The sequence below is a fragment of the Ptychodera flava genome (assembly GCF_041260155.1).
Source record: "Ptychodera flava strain L36383 chromosome 3 unlocalized genomic scaffold, AS_Pfla_20210202 Scaffold_25__1_contigs__length_14229661_pilon, whole genome shotgun sequence".
Classification (NCBI taxonomy): domain Eukaryota; kingdom Metazoa; phylum Hemichordata; class Enteropneusta; family Ptychoderidae; genus Ptychodera; species Ptychodera flava.
Genome location: NW_027248279.1, coordinates 1384664 through 1398877, shown reverse-complemented (window position 1 = coordinate 1398877; position 14214 = coordinate 1384664). Strand labels below are relative to the sequence as shown.

The window sequence follows — 14214 nt, the reverse complement described above, 5'->3', positions numbered from 1 at the left end:
TGATGCTGGAGCGAGACGGAGAGAACTGGTGAAGGGCAAACAGGTAGCTATTATCACTTGCAACATGGGAAAGATCCAATTAAATCTGAAAAAAAGCAAAATTTTGTTAATGACAAAAGGCAAGATGCGAGGTGCATGAAAAATCTCCACTGAATAGGAGAAAGCGAAACAAACATCCGAAACAAGAAAAAGTGACAGAAATTTGCGAGGAATTAGGACAGGAACACCTTACATCTTGCAGAAAAAAGCCACCTAACCGCCAATGAGAAGGGGTATATTGAGAAAACTTTTCGTTGGCATGTACATGCTTACGAAGAATCCTCCCAACTGACTACCCCTTCCATTCCGTGAGGAGTACGGTGAAGAGAGGATTTGGCAAAAGGGAAAGTGTGCTTTGAGGTGAAAGCAAGAAGAAGAAGATTTTTTGATTTTTCAAATAAAACGTTTATTACTAAAAATAGTCTCCTGTACAGACAAGTACATATCAAAACAATTCAAATTTTGAGACAAAAAGCAAAAATGAAATCTGACAAATGCTTTATAGCAAATGATGGTCAATTACTGAAAATACTAAACAAAATTGGACTGTAAAAAATCAGCAAAAACTGCAAAATGGCTATGATACTGATGCTGGAGCGAGACGGAGAGAACTGGTGAAAGGGCAAACAGGTAGCTATATCACTTGCAACATGGGGAAGGAAACCAATTAAATCTGAAAAAAAGCACAATTTTGTTAATGACAAAAGGCAAGATGCGAGGTGCATGAAAAATCTCCACTGAATAGGAGAAAGCGAAACAAACATCCGAAACAAGAAAAAGTGACAGAAATTTGCGAGGAAATAGGACAGGAACACCTTACATCTTGCAGAAAAAAGCCACCTAATCGCCAATGAGAAGGGGTATATTGAGAAAAAGAAGAAGAAGAAGAAGAAGAAGAAGATTTTGATTTTTCAAATAAACGTTTATTACTAAAAATAGTCTCCTGTACAGACAAGTACATATCAAAACAATTCAAATTTTGAGACAAAAAGCAAAAATGAAATCTGACAAATGCTTTATAGCAAATGATGGTCAATTACTGAAAATACTAAACAAAATTGGACTGTAAAAAATCAGCAAAAACTGCAAAATGGCTATGATACTGATGCTGGAGCGAGACGGAGAGAACTGGTGAAAAGGCAAACAGGTAGCTATATCACTTGCAACATGGGGAAGGAAACCAATTAAATCTGAAAAAAGCACAATTTTGTTAATGACAAAAGGCAAGATGCGAGGTGCATGAAAAATCTCCACTGAATAGGAGAAAGCGAAACAAACATCCGAAACAAGAAAAAGTGACAGAAATTGCGAGGAAATAGGACAGGAACACCTTACATCTTGCAGAAAAAAGCCACCTAACCGCCAATGAGAAGGGTATATTGAGAAAGTTTTTCGTTGGCATGTACATGCTTACGAAGAATCCTCCCAACTGACACCCCCTTCCATTCCGTGAGGAGTACGGTGCCCAGGACGAGATAGGATATGGCAAAAGGGAAAGTGTGCTTAGAGGTGAAAGCATTTTCTTTACAACAAAATTGAATCAATAGTAAAAGTTCCATCAATGTCTACAGAAGCAATGACGTTATTAATACACCAAATGTTTTTGAAAGCACTTATGTTTGAATTGAGCGTGAAGTAATTATATTCTTCTAAAATGCGAGCACAAAACTCGCCCTTGTAAAACAGAAGAAGAAGAAAGAAGAAGAAGAAGAAGAGATTTTGAATTTTTAAATGAACGTTTATTACTAAAATTAATCTCCTGTACAGAAAATTACATGTCAAATTAATTCAAATTTTGAGACGAATAGCCTATATGAAATCAGACAAATGCATAATAGCAAATAATAATCAATTAATGAAAAAATAAAGCAAAGTTGGGCACTATAAAAAACAGCAAAAATGCACAGAGGCTGTGACACTGAAGCTGAAGCGAGACAGAGAGAAGTGGTGAACAGGCAAACAGGCGTCTTTATCACACCAACATGGGAAAAGATATCAATTAAATCTGAAAAATGCACAATTTTATCAATGAAAGAAGTCAAGATGCGAGGTGCATGAAAAATCTTCACTGAATAGGAGAAAGGGAAGCAAACTTCCGAAACTAAGAAAGAGAGATAGAAATTTGCAAAGAATTAGAACAAAAACACCTTACATCTTGCAGAAAAATGCCGCCATACTGCCAATTAGAAGGGACATGCCAGCCAAGAATCTTCTCAACTGACTACCCCTTCTCAATCCGAGGGATACGGTGCCCAGGACAAGTTAAGTATTGGCAAAAGGAAAAGTGTGCTAAGAGGTGAAAGCACACAAGAGAAAGATGTGTTCACAACGAAATTGGATCAATATTAATTATTCCATCAATGTCTACGGAAGCAATGATGTCATTAATACACCAAATGTTTTTGAAAGCCCTTATGTTTAAATTGAGCGTGAAGTAATTCTATTCTTCTAAAATGCGAGAACAAACTCGCCTATTAAAACAGAAATAAACATTTTACCGGTTGAGGGATCATGATCATTAATTGCATTTCGTCTCTCAACATGAATTGCAATTTTAGCTGTCATAAAACAAAAATTAAAAGCGCAAAAGTATTCTTGTCCATGTACGATTCATGAAAGGGTGGGCCTAAAACAAACCACTAGTATAAAATCTTGCATTCCTGACCAAGATATTGGTGACAGAGTTTACGAAGGAGTATGAACAAAGGAGAAAGACAAGGGCATTTAAAAATATGTGTAAAAGGTCATCTCTAGCACTATAGAAAACACAATCAGAGGATGAGCTGTACCCAGAATGGAACATAAAACGAGCCAGTTGCGTACGCACCATGGAGAAGACGCCATTGAAGATCTTCTTTGTTGGGAATTGGACTGAGATAACAAGAAGTTAACAAAGGTTTGATATTTTCAGGAAATGAAAGCAGATCTTTTCATTCTATATAAAAATATATCAAAAGGAGGAATTTTGAAATAGCCTTTCGATGAATTTTGAGCAAAAGATTGATGTCATTCAATTTCGTATTCGAATACAAGGACATAAATCCCGGTATTTTATAAATAAGCTTATTATTATACACCAGTTAAGTCAAATTTTTACCACCAAAAATCGAAATTAGGACGATTTAAGGATGTCCGTCGCACACTGCACTAAGCAATCACAAGCAGACTGGGAACGCGTTCAGCGCGTCCGCACAAGCGCATAGAAGAAAATTCGTACGTGCAGCGCAATGCACGTAGTCGAAAATCGTAGGTCAGCGGCATTATTTCACTCAAATTCGGAATGATAATCATTCACTGTATGAAGTACTGAATGCTTCGAAGTATTTTTTGGTAAAAAATGTAAAATCTCTCTTTGTTAAAAGTTTAAAGTTTTATGAAGTCAAGGTCAAATAGTGTTCATAAACACCTTTAGTTATTGTACTCCGCGTCAGAGTTATTGGACTCTGATAACGAAAATTACTATACGACGAAACTCTATAGGTTGAAGACGCAGGTGTGTAATAGTTGTTATTCTTGAGGTAATTACACATGGACGACATTAAATATTTACAGTGAGGCATACAATAGTAGATTAGACATTTCATACGTCTTCCATCTCCATCATTTACCATGGTGACGAGAAGTAATCATCCGATTCGATATAAATTAACAGTCAGTCTGATCTTTGTGTCACACGAAAATGGAATTATTCATAACACGGAAACATTGGAATGATAAGGCCTTCATCTACGAATTAGGCCTTTAAAGTGTTGGCCACCAGCTGTTGACTTGCGAATAACTGTACTTTACCGCTAAAAAGGCTTGTCTCTGTGACAGAAATGTACCATCGATAATAATCTGTAAGGGAATCTCTGGAACAAATTGGACCAAAAAGTATGAGAATGTCGTTGTTATGGATAAGAGTGAGTATCATCCTTCTTGTTTATACTTCCAAGTTATAGGCATGTAGTGCGTACATTTGTTTGGATGTGTCAAGCGATAAAGAGAGAAACTGAATGAAATGGAGGGAAGGCCTCTGTCGGTGACAAATGTCTTTAAACAATTAGAGAGAGAGAGAGAGAGAGAGAGAGAGAGAGAGAGAGAGAGAGAGAAGAGAGAGAGTACTTTGATTATTGCAATTTTAAATTACAAATATATATTAATTTCTATTTCAATATAAAAACGCAGAAAATAGCATGTGACAGAAGTACATTATAAAGTATAAAAGCTCAGTTCTACGTATATCTCTTTCACTCGAAATACTTTTAACACCAACGACGAGACGTTCTCATCGTAAGGACAAAGTTGCTAAAGCACGGTGACAGAACCAATTATCGGCAATGATGGGACAAAATGATACGAAATGATGGGGATATCCTAGTCTATTGTGCTGTCTGCTGTTTTTTAATTTTTCAAGGTTCTATTGTTTACCATTGTTACGTTGTACTGAAAATTATAACGCGTACAAAGAAAATAGCAGAATATACGATTATATTTGCCTTCAATTTAGGTCGATGTATCAATAAAAGCTTTGAGACTACCGATCCAATTCTCAATTCAATCAATCATACTTGTAATTTCACAGGGCTAGCATTCTAGTTATTCAAATTGAATCAACAAGTAGTTGGTTAGTCCTTCATTTATATTATGCTGCCAGTCATTGTCAACCGAAATGTGAGCCCTGTTGTTGCGACGCAATGGTTTTGAAAGTTAAAATAAACAACTAAGCTGGTCGGAATTATTTCGAAATTCGGGATGTATTATAATATTATATATATATATATATATATATATATATATATATATATATATATATATATATATATATATATATATATATATATATATATATATATATATGCCTCAAGTCTGTGTGCAACATGAAAATACGAAATTATAGTGCATGCATTACATACATACATACATACATACATACATACATACATACATACCATACATACATACATACATACATACATACATACATACATATATACATACATACATACATACATGCATACATGCATACATGCATACATGCATACATACATACATGCATACATGCATGCATGCATGCATGCATGCACGCATGCATGCATGCATGCATACATGCATGCATGCATGCATGCATGCAATCAATAAGTCTGTTTTTGTGTTCTCTGACCCGAACTCCCCCTCATATCAATCAAAGTAACTTTTCATTGGATATTAGAAAAACTGAAATTTTCAACCCCTAAAATGATTACCATGGAAACATGGGGCAGTAAATCGATATCATATTTGGTCTTTTCGACCCAAAATACCCTTATGGTTAAATTTTACGAAATTGAACCTATTATTATTCGCGTTATTATCTATATAATACTTATATTAATTATTATTATTTATTACTATGCCTATTTGATTACCAAGTCACGGATGTAAGATGTAATTTGACATTAGCGCCGTACATCGCTCTCCGCTTCACGTTGGTTGATACGCTGCCCCAATGACCTTGAGTACTCTCTATTTCCGAAATATATATATGCCTCAAGTCTGTGTGCAAACATGAAATACGAAATTATAGTGCATGCATTACATACATACATACATATACATACATACATACATACATACATACATACATACATACATAACATACATACATACATACATACATACATACATACATATATACATACATACATACATACATGCATACATGCATACATGCATACATGTATACATACATACATGCATACATGCATGCATGCATGCATGCATGCACGCATGCATGCATGCATGCATACATGCATGCATGCATGCATGCATGCAATCAATAAAGTCTGGTTTTGTGTTCTCTGACCGAACTCCCCCTCATATCAATCAAAGTAACTTTTCATTGGATATTAGAAAAACTGAAATTTTCAACCCCTAAAATGATTACCATGGAAACATGGGGCAGTGAAATCGATATCATATTTGGTCTTTTCGACCCAAAATACCCTTATGGTTAAATTTTTACGGAAATTGAACCTATTATTATTCGCGTTATTATCTATATAATACTTATATTAATTATTATTATTTATTACTATGCCTATTTGATTACAAGTCACGGATGTAAGATGTAATTTGACATTAGCGCCGTACATCGCTCTCCGCTTCACGTTGGTTGATACGCTGCCCCAATGACCTTGAGTACTCTCTATTTCCGTAAAAACCTACGTGTGTATCACGAACACTACTTACTAATAATTATTTTTAATATAACAAATTACACAGAAAGAATATCATAATAATTCGTTTTCTTGTGTTCTTTTTATCATTAAAGGTGACCACCGTCATACTGTCATGTTTGGCATCAAAGGGTATGTAAAGATCATTATTTGTATGTAAATGTCAGATGGCTTCAATGGTTTATGTGTGAAAAATTGAAATCATGTAAATGTCTTAAGGTCATTGAGAGATAGTTAGTGCATATATGAAAAAATATCCTGGAATATATATGTTGACATCGAAAGTTATCGTGTAGTACCATCGTCATGCTAATCAACATATTTTGTTATGTTAAGGAATTAACGAAAATACCCCATGCAATTATTCCGCAACAAGAACATAGCCAATAGGTCGTCCCCTAAACGAAGAACATCTGTTTAAAATACCATATTGTATTGACGGATGTCAATAAAAACGAAAACTCAAAATTCGTTGCCTGCTGAGTGGAGTAAACACATTTGAAGGCTAACTTTAAGAAAGATGATTATATTACTGGGCAAACGTTTATTTATATATTTTATAAGCGCTTAAACCTTGTGAACATTACTTATATTATAGTTATCCGATTATATGTCCTTCCCCAGTGAGAGGAGAGCTGTTTTGTACCACTGAATCGACGTCTGGCAAAAACATCGATTACAAAATGGTGACCTTTACCAAACATTCGATTCAGCCGACAGTAGCTGCGAAGAAGACGGCTGGCACCTGGCAATGTTTCACTCAAAGGCAGACATAGATAAAACCTTTCCGAAATTCTGTGATGATAACATAAGCTGGGCACATTGGCTTGGTGGTGAATGGAAGAACTCTGCCTGGCACTGGATTATGGATGATTCTGTTATCGATTTTCGAAACTTTCCGGGTCTTCATTTTCCAGAAGGGAGCCAAGATACAAATTTATGCATCAAGGCATATGGTTGTCCTGCATATAAATTAGCCAAAAAGGAGAGTAACAGTACTAGACGATCCATTTGCATGCGTGGTAAAGTCAAAGACTTGATTCCTTCTTTTTTTAAATATTCACAGCTCTTTATCTACAATAATACCCACTCCATTAATTAACAGATGGTCGGCAATATGGCAACAAAAATGGCTGCTCAAGCAGAAAATGACTAATGCCACAAATGTTATGGAGAGCTTTGCAACTAGATGTGTCTTTGGTCCAAATTTCGTCACCTGGATCGAACGACATCGATAGGCCAACACAAAAGTTAAAAAACAACAACAAAGGTTGACATCAAATTTGGAAGTTACTGCAAATATCCTATTCAAATTGAAAACTACGCAAAAAACATGCTTCGATGGTAAAATAAGAAAAAGGTTCATCATCCCTTATCTGAACTGAGAAATATTGAATTTAAAAATTGATACCAGATATCAAATGTACCCGGGAAAACAATTACCTTGACAGATATCATTCTTTATCCTTCGAATATTTATTAGATCATTTATCATGTGCTTAACCAAATTTTCTTATCAAGAATTTAATTCAATTTCCATTTAATAAAGAAAGGTGTGGCCGCTGCAATGGCAAAGAGTCATGTAACAAGTTCACATGCCGTACCTATGATCAACTATTTGTGCAACATGAAAAAAAAATATTCACCGACCCGTCAAAGTGGCACGAAGAACTCAAAATGATCGCATTGGTCACATTCAAATGGTAGTTCTGCCTCTCATTTTTGTTCTTGTTCTTGTGTTTCTTCTTCTTCTTTATATTTATTTAAAAAGAATCCATACCAGGAGAATCAAGCACACCTTGCGTAGTGTCTGACTATTCAACAGAGAAAAGTAGTATTTCTTTGAATGAAGATACGGATTCCATTATTGTAGTATCTACAACAGGTACGTTGATGATACCCATTCAAACTGTCTATCTGTCTGTCTGTCTGTCTGTCTGTCTGTCTGTCTGTCTGTCTGTCTGTCTGTCTGTCTGTCTGTCTGTCTGTCTGTCTGTCTGTCTGTCTGTCTGTCCGTCTGTCCGTCTGTCTGTCTGTCTGTCTGTCTGTCTGTCTGTCTGTCTGTCTGTCTGTCTGTCTGTCTGTATGTATGTATGTATGTATGTATGTATGTATGTATGTATGTATGTATGTATGTATGTATGTATGTATGTATGTATGTATGTATGTATGTATGTATGTATGTATGTATAATAATCGCAATCATACCAATCCATAATCCAATAACACTAGGTCAAAATTTGTAAGACAATAGTTGTAAACATAGACACAAAACAGCACAGAACAGACAGTAAATAGACGGTACACAAACAAAGTCAAATTCATGAAAGAAAGATATATGGACCTCTGGCCAAAAGACCAAGAAGTGATGTCAGGTGTTTCGAAAATAGTAAGCGCATCCTGCCCCACATGTGGCACCGCCATATATCAATCTGTAAGTCAGATAGGTAGTGGTCACTAACTAAGGCCCATGTCACCGATGCCATCAGTGATCATTTGTCGAAGAGAGATATTGTATTTATCACCAGCTTGCGATACCTGCCAAAAAAGCGTTTGAATGTAGAGACAAGTCTTGCTCTGGTGTAACCTTGATTTAACAGTTTGAAAGAGAGATGGCCATGTCTCTCCAAAATCACCATATGAACTGCATGCTCTTGCATATCGTATAAGCTGGGAAATGTATACCCCATAAGCAGGTGAGAGTGGAATATTACTGATGAGGTGTGGAAAATTAATTATACTAAAGTTGAAATCATCTCTCTTGTCATATAGCCTAGTAGAAAGGTGACCATTAGAGTCAAATTCAAGTAAAATGTCCAGATAGTAGTTTCTTTAATCTCCAATTCTGGAGGATAAATCATAGCGAGATATTTACTGAATTCAGAGTTATTCAATGAAATAACATCGTCTATGTATTTAAATGTAAGGTTGAAAGTACGAGCTACAGAGACCTTTTTCTGCTTGATAAGGTTCTGGATAAATTCTGCCTCGTATGAGAACAGAAATCGGCAAGTAAGGGAGCACAGTTAGTGCCCATGGGAATTCCTATACACTGTTGGAAAATGTGTCCTCCAAATTCAACAAATATGTTGTCAATGAGGAAATCAAGCATACTGATAATGTCTTTTCTCGGTATAAAACACTTTAGCGTTAGTTGTATTTTTAACAAAATATGTAGAATTATACCCTAATACCACATATTTGTAACGGCGTGAACCGTTTTTGTAGAAAATGCTTGGTTGATGATGTTTTTCAAGCGTTCTTTCAATTTATCATGTGGTATTGTGGTATACAATGTGGAAAAATCGAAAGTTTTAATAGATGTTATTTTTGAAACAGATCTTGATTTCAAATTTTCCAAGAGTTCCTTCGAATTTTTTAATATCCACATTTGATTTATACCACTCCGAGAAAAGACAACATCACAGTATGATTGAAGTCCCCGTTTAACAGTACAAAGAACAGAAGTCAGTATCTTCGATAACTCTGTTGTTGAACATTTTGAAGATCCTGCGATAAACCTAGCTTTGTAAGGTGTTTTGTGGAGCTTTGGTATCCAGTATAAGCTAGGCAACTTATTATGTCATCCTTTGTTGTAATATTAAAATTATCCATGAATGACTTATGGTTTGCCAAAATTTCAGATTTGTTGAACATTGATTGTCTGTAAGTGGAGTTGGTGGAGGTCTTAGTTACACCAAGTTCGTCTATAAGACATTCAAAATAATACTTCTTACAGACAAATACAATGTTATTGGCAGCTTATCAGCAGGGACGACAACATATTTGTCATGGATATCATTCAAACACTTAACAGCATCAGGATCTTTAAATACAGAATAGGGTCTTCTGCAAACATGTGATCTTAGTCGACCAATACGGCCACGCACTATTTTCCTCACAGATTTGACCCATTCTGACAGTGTGTCCAGCTCTACATCCTCCCTTTTAGCCCATTTCCTGGCATATTCTTCAACTGAGTCCATAATGATCTTAAAATTATGGTTCCAGTTGATCCTGCGAGGTTCTCTGAACTTGGGTCCATGACAGAATAGGTACAGATGGTTCTTAAAGTATACAGGTATAGTTGATGTAACCTTTTGTTGTGTAGTATATTGCTGATATTAATGGCATCAATTCCTTTGTAAGTAAATGGAAGATGTATGAAATGACGATGATCATCAGTCATAGGTTCATCACGAACAGGCTTGTATAGTCTGTATAGTGCAATGTCAGCAATAATACTGACCAGTCTGTACGGTTGTTTGTTCGGATCTGTCAAAGACAATCCCAATGCATAGACATGCAACCTTCTCAAGTCCTTGATGGAAAGAGCATATAATGAAGTATGTATGTATGTATGTATGTATGTATGTATGTATGTATGTATATATATATATATATATATATATATGTATGTATGTATGTATGTATGTATGTATGTATGTAATGCATGCACTATAATTTCGTATTTCATGTTTGCACACAGACGTGAGGCAGTGAAATTCATTAAGTACAGTCTTGGCTCATGTTTTCGTGATCTAGACCTCGTTAATATTTGATGTTGCTTTTACACAGTTCAGGTGCTAGATTAAATGATTATTGGACGAACTGAATATCAATCCCAGTTAGAGAAACACTGTATGATGTCTTTAAACCTCGTCCTATGGGGATATATTCCGCAATCAATAATAAGTTTTAATAAAGTTGACATCTATTTAGCATATGATAACAGTGTATTCCCTAAGCTGAATTCCTGAGCAATATTAGTTCATGTCAAAGGCGTCTTGGATTCAGCAGGCGTGAGCACCAAACATTTGTCATAACGTGTGCCAATCACTTACCGTCAATTAAATCTGACCCACTTTATGAAACTGGAAGAATTAAGCAAGTTTTATTCTAAGATTTCAAAGAAATATAACATATTATACCAGCAACAAAGGCGGGTAAATTTCAAGTCATTCGTTGGATTTGTCATTTTTTTCTTAACCGTTCATATGACGAACTTAGAGACAGACTCTTTGCTTAAGCATGCCTTCTTTTGTATTTTGTAGCCGTAGCTACTAAAATTTCGTTAACAATCTCAACTTCATGTGTTTAAGCATCAACAGTGATGCCAAATAAATATACACTGTAGTGTAAGTAATTAAGATCTTTTAATCGCATAATTGATAACACATTCAATAAAAATACTGAAATGATAATAAGACAAGATGTAGCTTTTACAAATGAATAAACTCTGCGCCTCTTGTCGCAGGATTTTTATCTTATTTACTTGAAAATACGAATTCGGGTTATTGTAGCTTAGGGATGTAAAAGGATAACTAATTGTTTGCAAAATACTGTTGCAGACATTATTTAATGTTGCAGACATTACTTATGCATCGTAGTTTGAATGCTAAGTGACAACCTTTTAGGGACATGTAATACCTCTGCATTTAACAGCGTATATGGCATTTAATTGCAAAACCTCATTGTAAACATTGGATGCTGATGTACTTTAGCTTATATTTGGTGTTCTTTCATAAATAGGTAATAGCAACACCGACTCGGATTCACAACTGACGACTACCGATGTTACAATCCAGTCGCGGTCAACATTACAGGTAATGGTTGAAGATCGCAATTATGAATCTCTCGTGTTTTTACTTATATCTTACTGGAAGAGCTTTTTGCAATGTTATTTTCCACAAAATAGCAGAAACTGTTATATTCACCGTCCAAGCTTACTGGTTCATAGTCTAAAGATGGTATTGACTGTTGCAAACTAAATCGATACTGTCACGTGTTGTCCACAATCAAAGCTTTCGCGGTCACCTTTATCACATTTATCCTCATTATTTTATATGATGGCTAGTTTTTTTTCATTACCCATTCTTATTTATTGCAGAGATTTGATGAAATAAATCACTATATCCTGCATGTTCAAGGGAAGAATATCACTCTGAATGAAAGTATCTTAGTAACAGAAGGTTTGCATTGTATTATCTACTTTTTCGAGGGTCGTTTGCAACAGCTTCTATCTTGTTCCTGTGGCCACTAAATCAATACCTTGACGTACAAACTGAGTAGAAATACATCGACTCGTCTATCTGTATGCAGTAGTAGTTACGTTGTTATGAATGGTAACAATGACGTGTGTTTAAATTATATAAATTTGGGAATGAAAGTCATAGTTACTATATATAAATCAGTATAACAATATATTTTCGACATATAGCAAGCCAAAATCACTGCTTTCTTTAAAACGAAAGTATACACTTATATTTGTGTACTTTACAGAAATACTAAGAAACATGCAACAAATCATGGACGACATCTTTCAAACTGCCGCTGAAGACCGACCGGAAGTTGAAAATCACATAACAAAAACATTGTTGACAATGTTCGATGAGCTAGCCATGTTCATACTTAACAAGACTAAGCATGATGATGGTGCCATTGAATTCAAGACAGGCTATTTTCCTTCATCTTGGAAAAGAACTTGTTTAGAGAACCTGTGCAATACAACGTTGATGGTCGGAGCTCATAGTGGAATTGAAATTCCTCCACTAATAAATATCTCACCTTATTTGTCACGAAATGTAACAGTCAACAGAATGGTACGTAAACTTTCATTAAAGGAGGAGAAATGACAGTGCTTTAAAGTCTTACAATAACTCAATACGTTGATGACCATGCACGCCAGAATCTCCCCTGTTGCCATTAACAATCTCTCACTGCTAAATCCTCTCCCGAGTGTCTCTCTGTCTTTCTGTCTGTCAGTCGGTCTCTCGCACTCTCGATGTCTTTCTTGTTGCTCTGATAGACAAAATACAGTGACAAAAAGTGGTCACAAAATGAAATGTGTGAAAAGACAACAAGTGTCTTTTCTTCATGACTGAAACAGTGGTAATAATATGCTGTGGCCAGCTACGTTTTTATGACAAGAGAGAGAAAAATAGACATATAGATAGAAATACATCTGAGATAAAGGTATAGATAAGATGTAGATAGATAGGTAGATAGATAGGTAGATAAAGAAAGAAAGAAACGAACATATGGGAATGTTTATCGACTTATTGATTAATTGACTGATTGAGTAGATAAACAAACAAATAGATATGTGCAACTTCTAGAGTATAAGAGGGCTATTATCACTTGAATATGCACTTTCACATCTAAATTGAGGATTATCTTCCCGTCAGCTCTAGGAAAGGATATGACTTCCGTGAAATCTAATACAGAAGTTTCATACCAATGTTTGCAAAATGATTAACAGTAACAAGAGCAAAAATGAGCAACGTAGGAACATAGCACCTATACATTCACAACAGAAATTTGTAAACTGATATGATTAGACGTAAGAGATTGAAGACCAAGTCCTGATCTTTACGAAAAAAAAAACAAAACGTTTTAGTCAAAGTGCCAAGTAATTAAGCTGCACATAGCGAATTGTTTTAAACAATTAAATTATCGACACTAGAATAACATGATACTGCAAACTAAGATAGAGGTAACAGTCTTGGAATTGACGATTGCATTTAGTTACCATCCTTAAAATGTTTGTGAGATACAACTATTTTAATCGAGCATACTTATGTGGGAAAGTAGTCTGATATTACATATTTCTGTCGCAGCTCTTGTTCATTAGCTTCCTCCCATTATTGCTTTACACGTTATTTGTAAGTTTTTCCCAGTAATTCATCTAAGAAATTTGTGACATCGAGCGCAGTACTAGTGTTATAATCAAGCGATACACCACACACCCAACGACTGTATGTCACAGGATGTTTACCAGTTGATATACTGGTTAAAATCGAGGAATCCCATGCTATTATATAATAATAAAAAAAATTGAAATTATGGCGTGAAACGTCGAAATAGAATTTTTTCTTTAGCTGATAGCTAGTACGTGTTCAACTTCAAGCAATCCAATTGTTTAAATATAGCAGTTAATTTTATGTTTGATACTCAGATCGCATTATTGGCACTATCA

The 14214-nt window shown here is 35.3% G+C and overlaps 1 protein-coding gene and 1 long non-coding RNA gene across 2 annotated transcripts in view; both read left to right on the top strand.

Annotated features, from left to right (window-relative positions):
* The window catches only part of LOC139125173 (uncharacterized), a 112285-nt gene that overhangs the window by 58088 nt on the left and 39983 nt on the right, over positions 1–14214 (top strand). The window lies entirely within an intron of this gene.
* Positions 6992–11842, top strand: LOC139125488 (uncharacterized). Its single transcript, XR_011550246.1, has 3 exons — positions 6992–7258; positions 8008–8121; positions 11769–11842. It is a non-coding gene; the product is annotated as an uncharacterized lncRNA (long non-coding RNA).